The sequence below is a fragment of the Coptis chinensis genome, chromosome 7 (genome assembly GCF_015680905.1).
Source record: "Coptis chinensis isolate HL-2020 chromosome 7, ASM1568090v1, whole genome shotgun sequence".
In the NCBI taxonomy this organism is placed as follows: domain Eukaryota; kingdom Viridiplantae; phylum Streptophyta; class Magnoliopsida; order Ranunculales; family Ranunculaceae; genus Coptis; species Coptis chinensis.
This window is the reverse complement of record NC_141462.1, coordinates 11,732,425-11,747,641: the sequence shown is the minus strand read 5'-3', so window position 1 is coordinate 11,747,641 and position 15,217 is coordinate 11,732,425. Positions and strand designations below refer to the sequence as shown.

At 35.8% G+C, this 15,217-nt stretch overlaps 1 long non-coding RNA gene and 1 pseudogene across 1 annotated transcript; both read left to right on the top strand.

Annotated features, from left to right (window-relative positions):
* The first annotated feature begins 626 nt into the window (after positions 1–626).
* LOC147486012 (uncharacterized) lies at positions 627–2,382 on the top strand. The gene is made up of 4 exons (XR_015200915.1): positions 627–667; positions 786–878; positions 2,071–2,190; positions 2,277–2,382. It is a non-coding gene; the product is annotated as an uncharacterized LOC147486012 (long non-coding RNA).
* A 760-nt stretch (positions 2,383–3,142) lies between these two features.
* Positions 3,143–14,880, top strand: LOC147486011 (uncharacterized; annotated as a pseudogene).
* Positions 14,881–15,217: the final 337 nt, after the last annotated feature.

The window sequence follows — 15,217 nt, the reverse complement described above, 5'->3', positions numbered from 1 at the left end:
TAGATTTAACATGTGTTGTGCATTTTTATTTTTGCCATGTAGGTTATCATGGGTACAGAAGAAGATGGCCAATCAAATGGCAACCGAAAAAGGAACGATGCAACCGAAAAATCGAAAAAGGGAAACACGAAAAGAGGAACAACAATAATGATTGAGCTTAACAAGAAATGGGATGGAAATAAAATTAGAGTTGTCTATGATGAAAAAGGAAGGCCAAATAATCGGGTAGTACGGAGAAAACTTGCTGGTATGGAAGGTGCATTGGCAAGGTCCAAGGTACCATTGAGTGAATTTGAAACTTGGCATGATTTACCAGAACCTTTGAGAGATGATTTATGGGAAGCAATGCAGGTACGTAATCGTATAATTCTATGTACTTTATATTGTGAACAATTTGTTTTTTGCTCTTCTTCCTAAAGCTGATGTCTTATATGCTTTTTTATGTCTAGCAAATAATTGATATTGATCCAAATTGTATGGATAAAGTCATATCATCCATTGGGGAAAGATGGAGGACTTTCAAGACCAATTTAACTAGGAAATATATTACTCCTTACATAAATGACCGCGACCCTCTTGGAGAAACCACCAAAAATTTATGATTTTATTCGTCATCCAAAATGGTCGGGAACAGTTTGTGAAGTCAAGATTGACGGATGAGTTTCAGGTATGTATAGTAATTGTTTAAACTCGGGATGAATGAAATTCAAATTGCATAGTGATAGTTAGTTATGTATGTTCATCCCCTACTATACTTAGTTATTGTTGTCTTTTTGAATTCAAAGGAGTATAGCAAGCTGCAATCTGAGAGGAGAAAGAAGAATGTGTATAACCACCGACTCAGTAGATCAGGCTATGTTGGTCTCGAAGAAGAGATGGTAATCATTTAGTTTTCTAAATTTTCTGTTATTAATTTGGTTTTTTTTTGGTCGGTAAGCGAGGTTTTTACTTTCTCTATATACATGGTTGATTCTGAATTGCTCCATCTCTTCCTTCATATTTTGAATTTTCCGGATCATCTTCTCTGCTGCCCATGGGTACTTGGTTTTCTTTTTCAGCCACGCTATAACATTTGTTGAGTCTGTTTGTACCGCTATCTTACTTACTCCTTGTGTTAATGCCATCCCCATTCCTTGCTCTACGACCTGTAGCTCTATCAAAGCAATATTCTGCATGTTTGACTTGCCTTGGCTTGCTGCAAGTACTTCTCCTCTATCATTACGTAGTAATGCTGCCCATTCTCCCTCTGTTCCTTGTAGAGTCCCGTCAGTATTCAGATTGTGTATCTCCTTCTCTGCTCTCATCCACTTACAGTACTCATACTTTTTCTGTTTTACTCCAACCTCTATCTCCCACATTTCCATGAAGTTCTGTGCTTCCGGTCCTTGCTCCATTCTTATGTTAAGAGCCAGTAGTCGTCTTCTTACATCTCCGATCACTGAGTTTACTAACTGGTCTGCGTCAACTTGCTTATTCTGAAAAATCTTGTCATTTTCGCGTTTTCCATATCCCATATACAAAAGCATTCCATGTAAACCTGTGACTATCTTGTATGCAACCTTTACCTCGTGTAATTTTTTCAGCCCATTGTACCTCTTCTTGCCACATATGGGCCATGGGCCTGCTGAAACCTATCTTCGAAGCAAGATATACTACATAATGTTTTGCAAGAATCTGTACATGTATGAAAGAGATGATCTACAGTTTCAGTTTCCCGCCAACACACGACACACAAACATCGATTTGCTACTTTCTTCCACTCTTTTAGTTTTACGCAACATCTTGAGCCCTCCTTTCAATGCCATCCGGTGATGAAGGAATTTTCTGTTATTAATTGACTTCACGAGTTTAGGTGGTATGCGGTTTAGGTGTCCGGTTCATGTAGGATCGGGCTATTAATTGATTTACTATCCGGTTATCAAATCAATTCTCAGATGTCCGATTAGGTGGCTGTAGGTCCAAGGTTTATCACCTCACCTCTTGTCCAATACTTTAGGTCATATTATATGTTACTGTTTGTAGCAATGAATATACTCTAGTCTAATACAGTTTTTTGTTTATGTTTAATAGAAAGAAGAGTTCGGTTCCTCAGTAGAACATGATGATCGGAGTGTCAAATGGCTAAGGGCTCGTCAAAAGAAGAATGGTGAATTTGTGAATGATGCTACTATGGAAATTGCAGAAAGAATTGTGAGTTTTCTTGAAGTTTTTGTTAATTTTTTTTTTACTTTTATATATAAAATATTGAAATGTATTAACATAATTCTGTCATGTAGGCTCAATTGAAACTGAAGGAGAAGGAGGGGAATTTAGTAACTAAGGGAAAGAATGAAATACTTACTCGGGGCTTTAGGAACCCCGGAGCATAGTGGTAGAGTTAGGGGGAGGGAGGTTTGTAACTCCAACAACATACTTTAAACTTCCTAGACGTACTTGGAAGAGAAATAGAGAGGAGCTTGAGACCCAACTACATGAAGAAAAAGCAAGAAGGATGGAAGCAGAAGAAAGGGTGAGGTTTCTAGAAAAGGAAAGTGCATTAAGGAAGAAAGAGATGCATAAGTCGCCACCACCTGAGAATGTTGGATCTAATAGTGCTAGAAGTGATAATAGAGTAAACTAACAGGTATCAACTTAGTTATGCATCTGATTATGACTTGTTTGTGTTACGCATTCGATTTCTTTCTTTTTTCTTTGTGGGACTTAATTAGATCTGTCAAACATACAGGTAGAAGATAGGGATACACTTAGCAAGATGTTGCCCAATCTTGAAATCAGTACACCCAAGGTACTTATCCTTTAAATTGATATGATTCTTATCACGATATATGCATAAGCTCTAACTCATATCCATGTTTCTTATAGGCTATTAAGTGTTCTCTGGCTTTGAGATCCAAAGGCAACATTGTTGCTAAAGGTTTACTTTTCAAGAAGACTGGACCAGAAGAAAAAGTCCACAACATTCCTTTGGGAGAACACAATGTACGAGTACAGATTGACTTAATAATGAAACCTGATCTCCCCCTCCCAATACCAGTACCAAGTGGTGACTTGAGCGTTATTAGCGATGCATAGCACAGTTTTGTGGCATCGCTAAAAGAATTTGTCATAGTTGGCGATGTGGTAAAGAATCATAGAAAGATTAATGACGTATTTGGTTGATTTACACTTGTTCATTCATTTGATTCATTATGTTGTTTTCCCCACTCATTTATGTAGGAAGGAGATGGTGATTTTGATGCATCCGAGAAGGCTAGAAACTATAAAAAAATCAAGGAAACAGTCAACATTTTATGTTTTTCACCGATATCTTCTTAACACTTAGCACTTAGTACTTTTAGTGTACATATATTGATTTATTTTTTTATTAAACATGCAGGTGAAAGATCTTTGGTATCCAAAAATGAAGAAGACTCCGACCAATCATGAATTCAGTACACCCAAGGTACTTATCCTTTAAATTGATATAATTCTTATCACGATATATGCATAAGCTCTAACTCATATCCATGTTTCTTATAGGCTATTAAGTGTTCTCTGGCTTTGAGATCCAAAGGCAACATTGTTGCTAAAGGTTTACTTTTCAAGAAGACTGGACCAGAAGAAAAAGTCCACAACATTCCTTTGGGAGAACACAATGTACGAGTACAGATTGACTTAATAATGAAACCTGATCTCCCCCTCCCAATACCAGTACCAAGTGGTGACTTGAGCGTTATTAGCGATGCATGGCACAACTTTGTGGCATGGCCAAAAGAATTTGTCATAGTCGGCGATGTGGTAAAGAATCATAGAAAGATTAATGACGTATTTGGTTGATTTACACTTGTTCATTCATTTGATTCATTATGTTGTTTTCCCTACTTATTTATGTAGGAAGGAGATGGTGATTTTGATGCACCCGAGAAGGCTAGCAACGATAAAAAATCAAATAAACAGGTCAACATTTTTATCTTCTTAACACTTCGTACTTTTAGTGTACATATATTGATATATTGATTTACTATTTTTTTTTTGTAGGGTGTGAAGTGTAGTTTGACTTTGACTTTGGAAAGCAACATCGTTGCTAAAGGCTCAGTTTTCAAGAATACTCGACCTCAAGAAAATATTAATGATATTCCCTTAGGAGAAGCCAATTTTCGAGTACAAATTGACACTGTAATCAAACCTGACCTCCCTCTCCCAGTACCGGTTGGTGACTTGAGATTTGTTAAGGATGCATGGCATAGTTTTGTGGCGTGGCCAAAAGAATTTGTGATAATCGGCAATGTGGTAAACTATTAGACAAAAAGTAATGATTATTGGTGTTGACATGCATACACTAATTTTTTTTTCTCCTTATTCATGTAGGAAGAAAAACATGATTTACTTGGATCAGAGAAGGCTAGAAAGGATAACAAAGGCAAACAGGTCAAAGTTTACATTATTGTATTTTTATATGCATTTTGTACTTTTAATATATGACTTAGATTTATTACTATACTCATGCAGATAAAAGATTTTGGTGTTGTGGCTAAAAGTAAGAAGGCATTGCCTAACTTTGAAATTAGTACTCCAATGTGTATTTAGCTTATTTCATATGATCATAATCCCATATATTTACTAATTGTTATTTATAGACTTTTGCATAAAGAAAAATTGGTTTTTCTAGGAACAATCTCATTTCTAGCATTCCCCAAAGACAAAGAGTAAATTTACATAGAGGAAGGTACCAATGAAAGGCAGGGAAATGTTCACACCTTTGACTCATAGCATTAGATAGGTTAATCTAGTAAATAAGTAAAACTAGTACATTGGTAATCAAACACTATGTGCGTTAATTATTATTAGAGTTTGGTGAACAATCTAAATTGGTTCTAGGGCGACTAGGAGGAAAAGTTATTTCATTTTGTATAAACTCGGGTTGTTGTGCCTCCTGGGTAGTATTGAGTTTTATCTTGCCGCTATTCTGGAAACAATATTGGTGGAGAAACATGACTTTTATGCTTTCATAGCTTGAACGACTAATACTATGCTGATTTAACCAAGATTATCTGGTGATGTTATTGGCAGAATGTATGTCTATGGACACTCATATTCAAGTAATTACACATAATTTATAAGTGTGAACTGTTGCTTGCTAAAGATGCAAATTGTTATATATTTGATTGGTCATATTTCGGGGGATGGTCATATTTCGGGGGATACAATTACTTTTTTCTCCAACAAACAGATTTTCGGTTCATATTGTCCTATCAATAACACAAGTCCCTGTAACATGTTATTGGAGTAAAAATTATTTTATATAACTGTTTAACTGCTTAAAAACATGTTTTCTCCATTAAAAAGATAAGCAAGCAATTGCACACTTGTGATGTGTTTGATTGCTTGTAGGAAGATTGAATTTACCGTAAATCATATTTCCAATGAGTACTAGTTTTTAATAAACTATATTTAACAGTGTCAATTCCCTTTTATAAAATCCATGGCAGTGATGGCACTTAGCCACTAAGGCAAGATTGTGGTGCAGGCGGGTTGTGGCCTATTTACCCTGTTTTAGTATAGAACACTCACTCCCTCGGCAGTAATATTGAACTTATATAGTAATGAAAGTAAAATGTCTTAAATGTCTAAATGCACTAACTGAACTATCTATATAGCAATTTTTAAGATGACAACACATAGTCGCCCTACTATGTATCGGCCTAACTAAGTTGAAGAAGCAATTGCAACTATGCTTCAAATGAGCTTCCTTCTCAAGTTCTCAGAGCATTCTTGTATTCAAAGACTTGCTTCCAATGGATGCAGCTTACTTATGCTCCATATAATATATTGATTTGAGTAACACGTTTTTCTAAAGTTTGGCTACAGTAAATTAGTAATGTTCTCAATCTTGGTGTGGTAGTGGTTTCACTGAAGATGCAAATTGTTATCTATTTGATTGGGTAGCACTTGCATTAATCCAGCAATATATCCAATGGCTTAAAAAATGATAGCATGTTGTTATTTAGGTCTTGCTCTAAGTGCAATATTCCAGTTTTCCACAAATCCTGTTATGACTCCCATACTATTTATAAGTTGAATGATACTTGACAAGTTTCCAACCACTTTTAACATTTTCATTTGTGCCAATTGTATTAGTGTTTTGCATTGTAAACTTCTTTTTTTGAAGATCTTAACTTAACTTAAGTTTCATCCTCATAACCTAATGGTTTCGCAGATGCAACTAGTTTTGGCAGGACTTTAGATTATTTAAACTTCAATCGATTTGAAAGTATGAGTTGATTTTTTTTCTTTCTAGATTTAGCGATGATGTTTATAATAATAAGTTGTGAAGTTCTATCCATGTGAATTAGCTTATTCAAGTTAAATTTGTGCCCTTGTCCTTGTATTCTCTTCAATTTCTTTGGGTTTTCAATTTCAATTTCAATTTCTTTTGTATAGTTTAGTGCTTTTTATTTTTTTTCTAGTAGCGTCAGTGATATAAGTCCATATCTATGTTATGCCCGTCAATATTTTGATTATTTCACATAGGAAAAGGAGGAAACACTTGATGAGATGGAACGTAGTATCAGAGAATATGGCGATATGCTTGACAACACGATGGAATCGTCTGATAATATTGTCATCCCTATAGAAAGGGAGCTTTTTGGGGAAGAGATTGAGCTAGGCCATTTTTCCATTGAAAAATCTGATTTGTTGGATATTTGTAGCATGAATTGGCTAAGTGTCAGCTGCATGACTACATACATGAAGTGAGCTAAAGTTGCATGCTGCTTTATGATAACCGTAAAAATAGTAGAATCCTAAATATTAATGTTAACAACACTAATACGTAATCCTACCGTTCTTACGTTTAAATCAATTCTTCTTACTATCAAAACATAATCATGCAATATAATGAGTAAGGATTCGTTCCACTCTTAACTGTCTAGACTTAAATTGAATTCAACTAATCAAACCCAAAAGGAACAATGGTGAGAGTAATGATTTGATGTGAAATTTCTATACTACCATTCCCAACACAAAACAATAATAAGAACATGTCATTATGGAATAAGTAATTAACTTTATAAATCTAATAGAACAATAAGAACAAGATATGATTGAATGAATAACAACTACTTATTAATCTAATGAACAATAAAAACAATGATTCAATGCTCAAGAAATAAACTAATCAATTAATGTAAAACTAAATAATGTAAAACTAGATCTGGATCTAAAAACTAATCTCTAATGGCTACTTTCTACCTAACCTAATTTTACTACCTAACCTCCTCCTTAACAAAGAGTCAAACTTTTGTTTTTATACTTTCAGATCCAAAAATCGTGCATGGGCTTGGAGCCATGTTTTGGGCCGGAAAATCGGGCCCAAAACCCAATTTCTTTAGTCCAAAATGGGCTCTTCAGCTGCAGTTGGCTTCAACAGATATTTCGTCCATTTTTGCTCCTCTGATTGGGTCAAGGCTTAGACCATTGGAAAGCTCTTTATGAGCCGATCGTTCTGACATAAGATACTCCCAATTCCGAGGTCTGAGTCCAAAGATGGCCTTCGAAGTTCTATTTGATTTGATTTGTGCAATCAACGCCCGTGTTGATTTTTCAGCTTTTGACCGGGCTTTACAAAAGCTTTGTCTCCTTGAATCTTGGCCTTTATTCACAAAACTCCTTAGCAACCGACCTTTGCTCCTTTATCTCGCTAAAGTGGCACATTTATGCACATAATGGACTTTGAAGCCTGAAATGCATAAAAGCACGTAATCAGTATTAACTCTTAATTATTACTCACATAATTGGTCTAAAAGTATGATGGTTAAGGGGTTAAAACTACAGTTTTGGGCTCTTATCACTTTAAACATTTGTATTTGATTAGTAGATGCAATTATCGTAACATTTTTAATTTTTAATTTTTTTAGATATCTTTATGGGAGTTTCATGAGTTCTCAAGAAAGATACACATTTGCTAATCCTTCTAACTTCACAAACTATGGGAATGATGATGGGGAGAAAGTTGAACATTTGCAACACATATTAGGTTATTAAGGCGGAATCAAATTCTATTGATTCCTTACAATTTGGGGTAAGTGTTTTGTTTGTCTCTTAATTATATTTATTACTTAAATGACTATACCCTATACATTATGGATTAATTATTATCTATTTATTTCATTGTAGGAGACATTGGGTATTGATTGTTATTGATATATCATCACAACAAGTTTACTGGTTGGATTCTTCTAGAAATCCGACTCCAATATTCAGAATAAAAGTTCTTGTTGACAAGTAAGTTATGTGTTTCATGTATTTTCTTGTATGATTATAATCTTTTTCCTTTAAAATACCAACCCTTTAAGTTCTCAACTTTATTAGAAACATATTCAAACTCGTATTGTCTTACATGATGCTTCTCGCTAGCATCCTCCTTTAGTATATGTTGTGTTAATGCGTGTGCCCTCTTGAAGTGAATGCAATGTGAGCTTGGATCTCAAAATGTTTGCAGCAAGGTCTTATATGAATATGTGTATACCCAATTTAATTTCTTTTTCTGTAGTGCTATTAGAGCTTTCACTTATGCTGGAGGGAAAAGAATGATGGCAGGACCAAATTGGCAAGTGGTCAAGGTAAACAAAGCCAAATTCAGTATATTTTATTACTTTTTCCTTCCAAGTAAGTATGACTAATCTTATTATTTGTCTTGTGTAGTGCCCAAAACAACGGGGAGGTGTAGAATGTACCTACTACGTTATGATGTTTATGAGACACTTTCTTAGGGATCCTTCTCAATCTTTAACAAATAAGGTAAACACATATATACTTCTTTGTCATATAATTAAATTAGAATATTAATGCCTTATAATATATTAGTTTGCGTTTTCTTTCCTTCTCTAATTTAGATACAAGAGTTGGGGAAGATAGCAAAGATATACCAAAGATGAAATAAGAGACCTTCGTTCGGTTCTACTTGACTTTATTCAACAATTCTCATTGAGTATAACTTGAAGTGGTTAAAGGCATTTGGGAGCGAGACTTTTGGTGAATGGTGAGTATTTTCTTACATTGTTTTTCTTTTTTAGAAATTATTTGCTAAATAGTATGTCTTTGTTTTGCTGACAATCAAACCTATCATGGAAAAATGATAAAGTCAAACTCTTTAAGGTGTTCATTTTGGCTTTGTAGGTTTTGGATCATCACTTTCAGTTAGAAGATTCTGGAGATAGCTAGCTTTCAAGGATTTGGAGATTCTATTAGTTTTCTTAGGTTAAATGTTATTGAAATCACCTTTTGGCTAGTGATTACTTTTATTACTTGACGTAGTTATTACTTTTATTCGTATTCGACATATAAGACTTTTTTCTTAGTAAATAAATTCTTGTAAGGAATTTATGTATGCCATATTGCTTGTATTAATTGTTTTGATGATCAATGTGATGCTGGTAAGGGAAATCCTATACTAATACTATGTCCATGCAAACTATGCGGGAATGTCAAGAAATTGTTGGATGTTATACTACATGGACATGGCATGTTGATACAGGTCAGTTTCTTCTCTCTTTTGTTTCCTTGGAGGAAGACTGCAAAAAAGCACAAGAAAGCTATGCCGCGTGAAGGAAGATGAAAAAGCGCTTTGCAAGCACCCCATATGGCTTCTACTCCCTTCAGCTTCATGGAGCCCTACACAGAACTATACTACCAAACAGGCAGAGGTCTCAGCCTCTTAGGTATGTTGTTATAGTCCTAGCATCCTCCTAATCTAATAATTTACTCTTTGCTTCACAAAGACTGGTATTAGAAGCAGTATACTAATGCATAACTTTTCAGGTGTTGCCTATCTTTGCATGGTTCAAGTGATATTGGAGCACGGAAGTCCATCAATTTAACCTCGATCTCGCCTTGCATGAGATGTGGCCTCAGATATTGATAACATTTGAAGTCGTGTCTTTGGGTCCATGAGAATTTTTGGCTTAGGTACATCAGGTATTTCTGTTCTCAGATTACCTATTGTTGGAAAATGACGGTTTAAGAAAGAAGAGTCACTGAGTCAAAGACTTCTTATATTTTCAATAATCTTCCAGGCCACATACACCATTGCAACGTGGGAGGTAGCTACTTTTTTGTGCGCTTGGAAGCTTCCAGACCAGCTCATTAGTTGATCCTATTATCATCATCTGAGAATATTGAATCTAAGTTATTCATGTATAAATAAGTTAGTGCCTAACCTTTATAAACTGATTCGTAGTTCTTCCATCATCTATTCATTCCTTGTTAGAACAAATTGGATTTGAGGAGGTTCTGGTCATCCTGCCTCAACTTGATTTGCTTTTTAGCAGGTATTACTCTTATCTTTTTTTTAGATAAGGCCTTCTTGTATGTAGCGAGCGTTTTTCTTGTATCTATGACTATATCAACTTGGTTTTACTAACTGAGACCAAAAGAAATTTACAGTGGTACTATATTCTACTAGTGTTATCTGCGTTCTTTCTTTGTTTCTTTCTGACTGTTAACCGCTCTCTTTGCAGTGTCATGTGATTTATGGCGCAAATATTGCCCAAGACCTGAAGGATTTGCATGAAGAAGATGACTTAGCCATTGTTCTTGACTCAAAGGATCGTCCACGCTGCATCATAGAATTCATTTCTCAGAGCCTTCAAATGCTACCTTTGGAGGATTCAAAGAGAGACCTCTTGGTATATCCATCTTGGCCTAGCAAAGCACTTCATTATAGTCATACGATTTGATTATGCTTTGGCTTATGGTAGGCTCAATGCACTGTAGGAATCCAAATTTACTTGTTTTCATGAAGGAATTGCTATCTGTGAACAGCTCATTGGTATCCCAATTCCACTCTCTTACATTCGCTTGACCTCAAGGTTTCTAGTGCTTTGGCATCTCACCCTTCCGGTCATACTCTGGGACGACTGCAGGTGGATCGTTGTCCCTGCTACTTTTATCAGCGCGCCCTCCTTGTTCTGCATTGAGGAAGTATGTTTCTCTTTAACAATTTTGCATTACGTTTTACTTAATTATGTTTAGAGTGCATCCCGTGCTTTCTTATGCTATTTATTCATTTCGATTTGTGAATCTCGTGGAGGCATTCTTTATCTCCTTCTCACTGCATTTTGTTTGATGGTTATATTGATTCATGTATACATGCATCACGGTATCCATATGCATTTATCTATACAGACGATTCCTATCAAAAAATATATCTATCTGACGCATGGATAGCTGTATATATTTGTTAAGTTTATTTACTTCTTGCTTCGTAACTCCTTTGAGTAAAACCTAGGTCGGCAATCTGCGTGGCTGCCTCGATAGCGATGCTTGGGTCTAGCAGAGAGGCGGATGCATCCATTTATGCGGAAGGAATTCGCGAACCCTAGATGGAAGAATGTGGGTGACATTCTATCTTGGTTTTAATTGATTCAAGCATTCTTTACTTTATTTATGTTTACTATTTAGTCCGAATCCGGATGTTAAACGCGTCTCTTATTTTTTAGGTACTATTACAATAAAGTCACAAAGCAATCTAAGTGGACGATTCGATGACGAAGGTTTTTTTCTTGTGGTTTCTCCACATATCGTGGTCTTTTTCCCCTCCTAAATAATTTCTAGTTACCTATTCCGTTCTTTCTTATCTTGCTATATAATGCTTCCGGTTGGCTCGTGAGCAAGCAGAAAATTTGTCTAGTCGGGGATTTCAACCCGAGTCCTGCTTTGTGACGCGCCAAGCCGCCAAGTATGGTAAATGTTTCTACAAATCGAAGGACCATCTACCTCATCTGTTTTGAGCCATTGATTGTTGCCGCTGCTGTGAGTTATTTGCTGTGGCGCCCTTGGGATCACAATCTACTCAAGTTATTCCTTCCGTGGCACCAAATGTTGTTGGAGGTCACTCTCCCGTGGCATCCGTCACTCCCTCACATGCTACGATCATCGGGAATGGAGTTTCGTTGCTTGTCTTTGGCAAACACTACATTGACGTATTGACTGTTTAGTCCTCTTGAATTTTACAATAATCGTTGGAAGTGAATTTTGGATAATCGTAGTTTCTTTGCTTTTTCTCGCTATCAATGGTTTCGTGGAATACTTCCGTGAATTTACTTCCTCAAGATGTTGCAAATTCTGGCGATGTAGCCTCTGCTCGGGATCCGGAGGTACTTTCGGTTAAGCTCTCTTATCGGATGCCTTCTTATGCGAGAAAAAAGACTAATTAAATTCCTGTTTCCCTTTGCGAAGTCAATAAGTATACAAATTAAAATAGACAAGCATCATTTGTACTATCTTCTTAAGGATGGTATATGGTTTCATATGGATCTTTTATTTCTCTACTTGCAATGGAGTTTAAGGCACTTGATCCTATTAATCTAATAGTTATAGTGATTAGTTTGCTAATTTAACTTGCCTTTGCGTATCATCGATGTTTTTACTTTTAGCGGGGAAGCAAAAAGGGTATGGCGATTGTTGGAAAAATAAATATTACTCCACTGGAGGAAAAGTCAGTTGATGATGAACCTTTGGTTTATGCTAGTAAACAGGTGCTTGCTTAGGATTCTCCTTTTATAGCACTGAATTAAAAATAAAGTAGAAAATACCTTTTTATAGTTGACTTGTACAGACTAAAAGAAGTTTTGGTTATGTATCCTTTTAGGAGGCAAAAATTGCGTTTAAAGAACTTTTGGAATCTGCGAATGTTGAGCCTAATTGGAGCTGGGAACAGGTATATTTATCTCTTCCCAATATTTCAGTTTCTAGATATACACTTTGATTTAATGATGAAATTAAAATATTACAGGCCATGAGAGTAATAGTTAATGACAAAAGATATGCAGCTTTGAGAACACTTGGAGAAAAAAAGCAAGCGTTTAATGAGGTAAGCCTTCACAATGATGGTTATTCATTTTCTTTTTCTTCTACGTTTCTCTTTGCTTCTCGTCATCAGTGATATCGTAATTACTTGTACTTTTTGTATTTTAGTACTTGGGTCAAAGGAAAAAACAGGAAGCCGAGGAAAGACGATTAAACAAAAAAGTCTCGAGAAGAATTCACAAAAATGCTAGAAGTAAGGCGGATAGTACTCCCAAATCTATTATTTTCAACAATAAGATGGGAAACTAATTGATACTTTTGCTTTGACAGAGTCCAAAGAACTAACATCGCCTACAAGATGGAGGTTTGTCTTCTCTCTTAAGTAGCACCGATTTTTTTCGTGTTGATAGTAAAGTTTGCTATAAAATTGAAACCTTTCAACGTATTTCATACTGTTATTCGTATTTTGAGACGGCATAAGCAGAGTACTATTTAAATGTAATGTCACTTCTAACGCTCTATATGAATTGTTTCATTATTATCTAGCAAAGCGATATCCATGTTTGAGGATGACGAGCGATTCAAGGCTATTGAACGTCCTAGAGATCGCGAGGATCTTTTTGAAAACTATTTGTCGGAACTTCAGAAAAAGGCAAGTTTTACTTGTTATCAAATTTCTCTATGTTTGAATGATGTGATTTCTCCTCATGTGGTCTTTAATTCAGTATATTCCACCTATCTAAGTTTTACTTTACAAGACATCCTCCACCGTTCCAGTCTATTGAAGGTCATATGTTGTGTTAAGTTGCATGTTTTCAAATTTTTGCAACCCATCTTATACTGTGTTCTAGTCTTTACCTTACCTTCTTTATTTACTCAAGTCATTTGGTATTCCTTGCTAATTTTGAGTCACAAGACATCTTTGTTCATCCACTTCAGTTGGGACAATCTTGTTCTAAGAAGGTTGAGAAACAGTGTGCTCACTTTTATTCTGTCGACATAACCGAACAAGAAGCACAAGCAGGCCTTGTCTATCGAGTCCAATCATCGGACAAGAGCAAGTTTAAGCTATTGTATTTTGAACCGAAGGATAACGGTGGATTAAGCCTGGCATTGCAGGAGGAGAGCGCAAAAATAGGAAAATGTACCTCAGCTGGGATGTATTTTCTTGGTTTTCCTGTTTACCGGTTGGATCAAGCAAATCAATTAGGTGGCAAAGCAACAAAGGATCCCCGATCTCGCTTTCCTTAAAAAATTGGACATATTTCAGCCATGTGAAATATCTGAGCTAAAAGCAGGCACCCATGTATTTTCTGTTTATGGTAAGTTTTGCTTACTTGATCTTTGGGAAATGGTACTTTTGGATTGAGCGATTAATGCGTATTCTTAGCCTTTCGGCCGTTTTCTTAATCTTTTTGGAATGGTATCTGAAATCTTCGGTCCTTATTACTGTACAGGTGACAACTTCTTTAAAAGTGCAAGCTACGTAATAGAAGTTCTTTGTCTTTGGACCTTTTCAGAAGAAAAGGATAAACTTCGGGGTTGTTGAAGCTTCGAATCTTGACTAAAAGGGTGGAACTATCCAAGTTTGAAACCGAAGTATAGAGAGGTTAAATTTTTTCGCGTTGGCACTCCTTCTATCCTGTATAGATAAATTCATTCTCACATTTGTTCGCATAGCAGGGTGTTGGCACAATTCACGAGAGATGACCCGGTAGATATGCACGTGAAATGCAAGTTGTGAGTTTACCTTCACTCTTCGTCTTGGATTTCATAGTCTTATGAATTGTTCCACATCATTGACTATTGAACTGGAGCAACTACATTTTTACTTGATCGTTACGTATTTACTTACTTATATAGATTGATGAACTACTGAAACAAAGAAACACAATCCATGCCTCCTATTTCAATTTGCCCTCCTCCTCGAAACGAAGTTCGAGTAGTAGCAAAACCAGTGATTCCTTCAAAGAATCCAAGAAGGAAGATGAACGCCAAAACCGGTCGTAAAAAAAACATTGGGCAAAGGATAGGCCGAAGAAAAGCAAATGGTTCAACGTTCACTTGAAAATGGATAAGGACAAGCCTTGCTGAATTGGAGTATATGACCTTCCTAATGGGTCTTCATGTGTACCGAAGGTCCAATTCTGTCATGTGAAGCAAATGGTCCGATTGCTGCATTGATGGCTTATTAGTGAAGGAGATGATGCTCCTAGTACAATATTTGCATAATCTTGCATGTAAAGGATAAATGCTGCGATTGTAAAATTCATGCAATTTATTATTGCTTCTCTTGTTATTCAATTTATAAGCATTTTGCTTGTTCCATGCCTTAAAAAAAAAAAAGTACATGTGATCGAGGTTTTTTTTTTTTCCGCCTCTCGAAAGTATCTCTAAGTGTTATGCTTCAATTTGTATGGGAGTCATGATT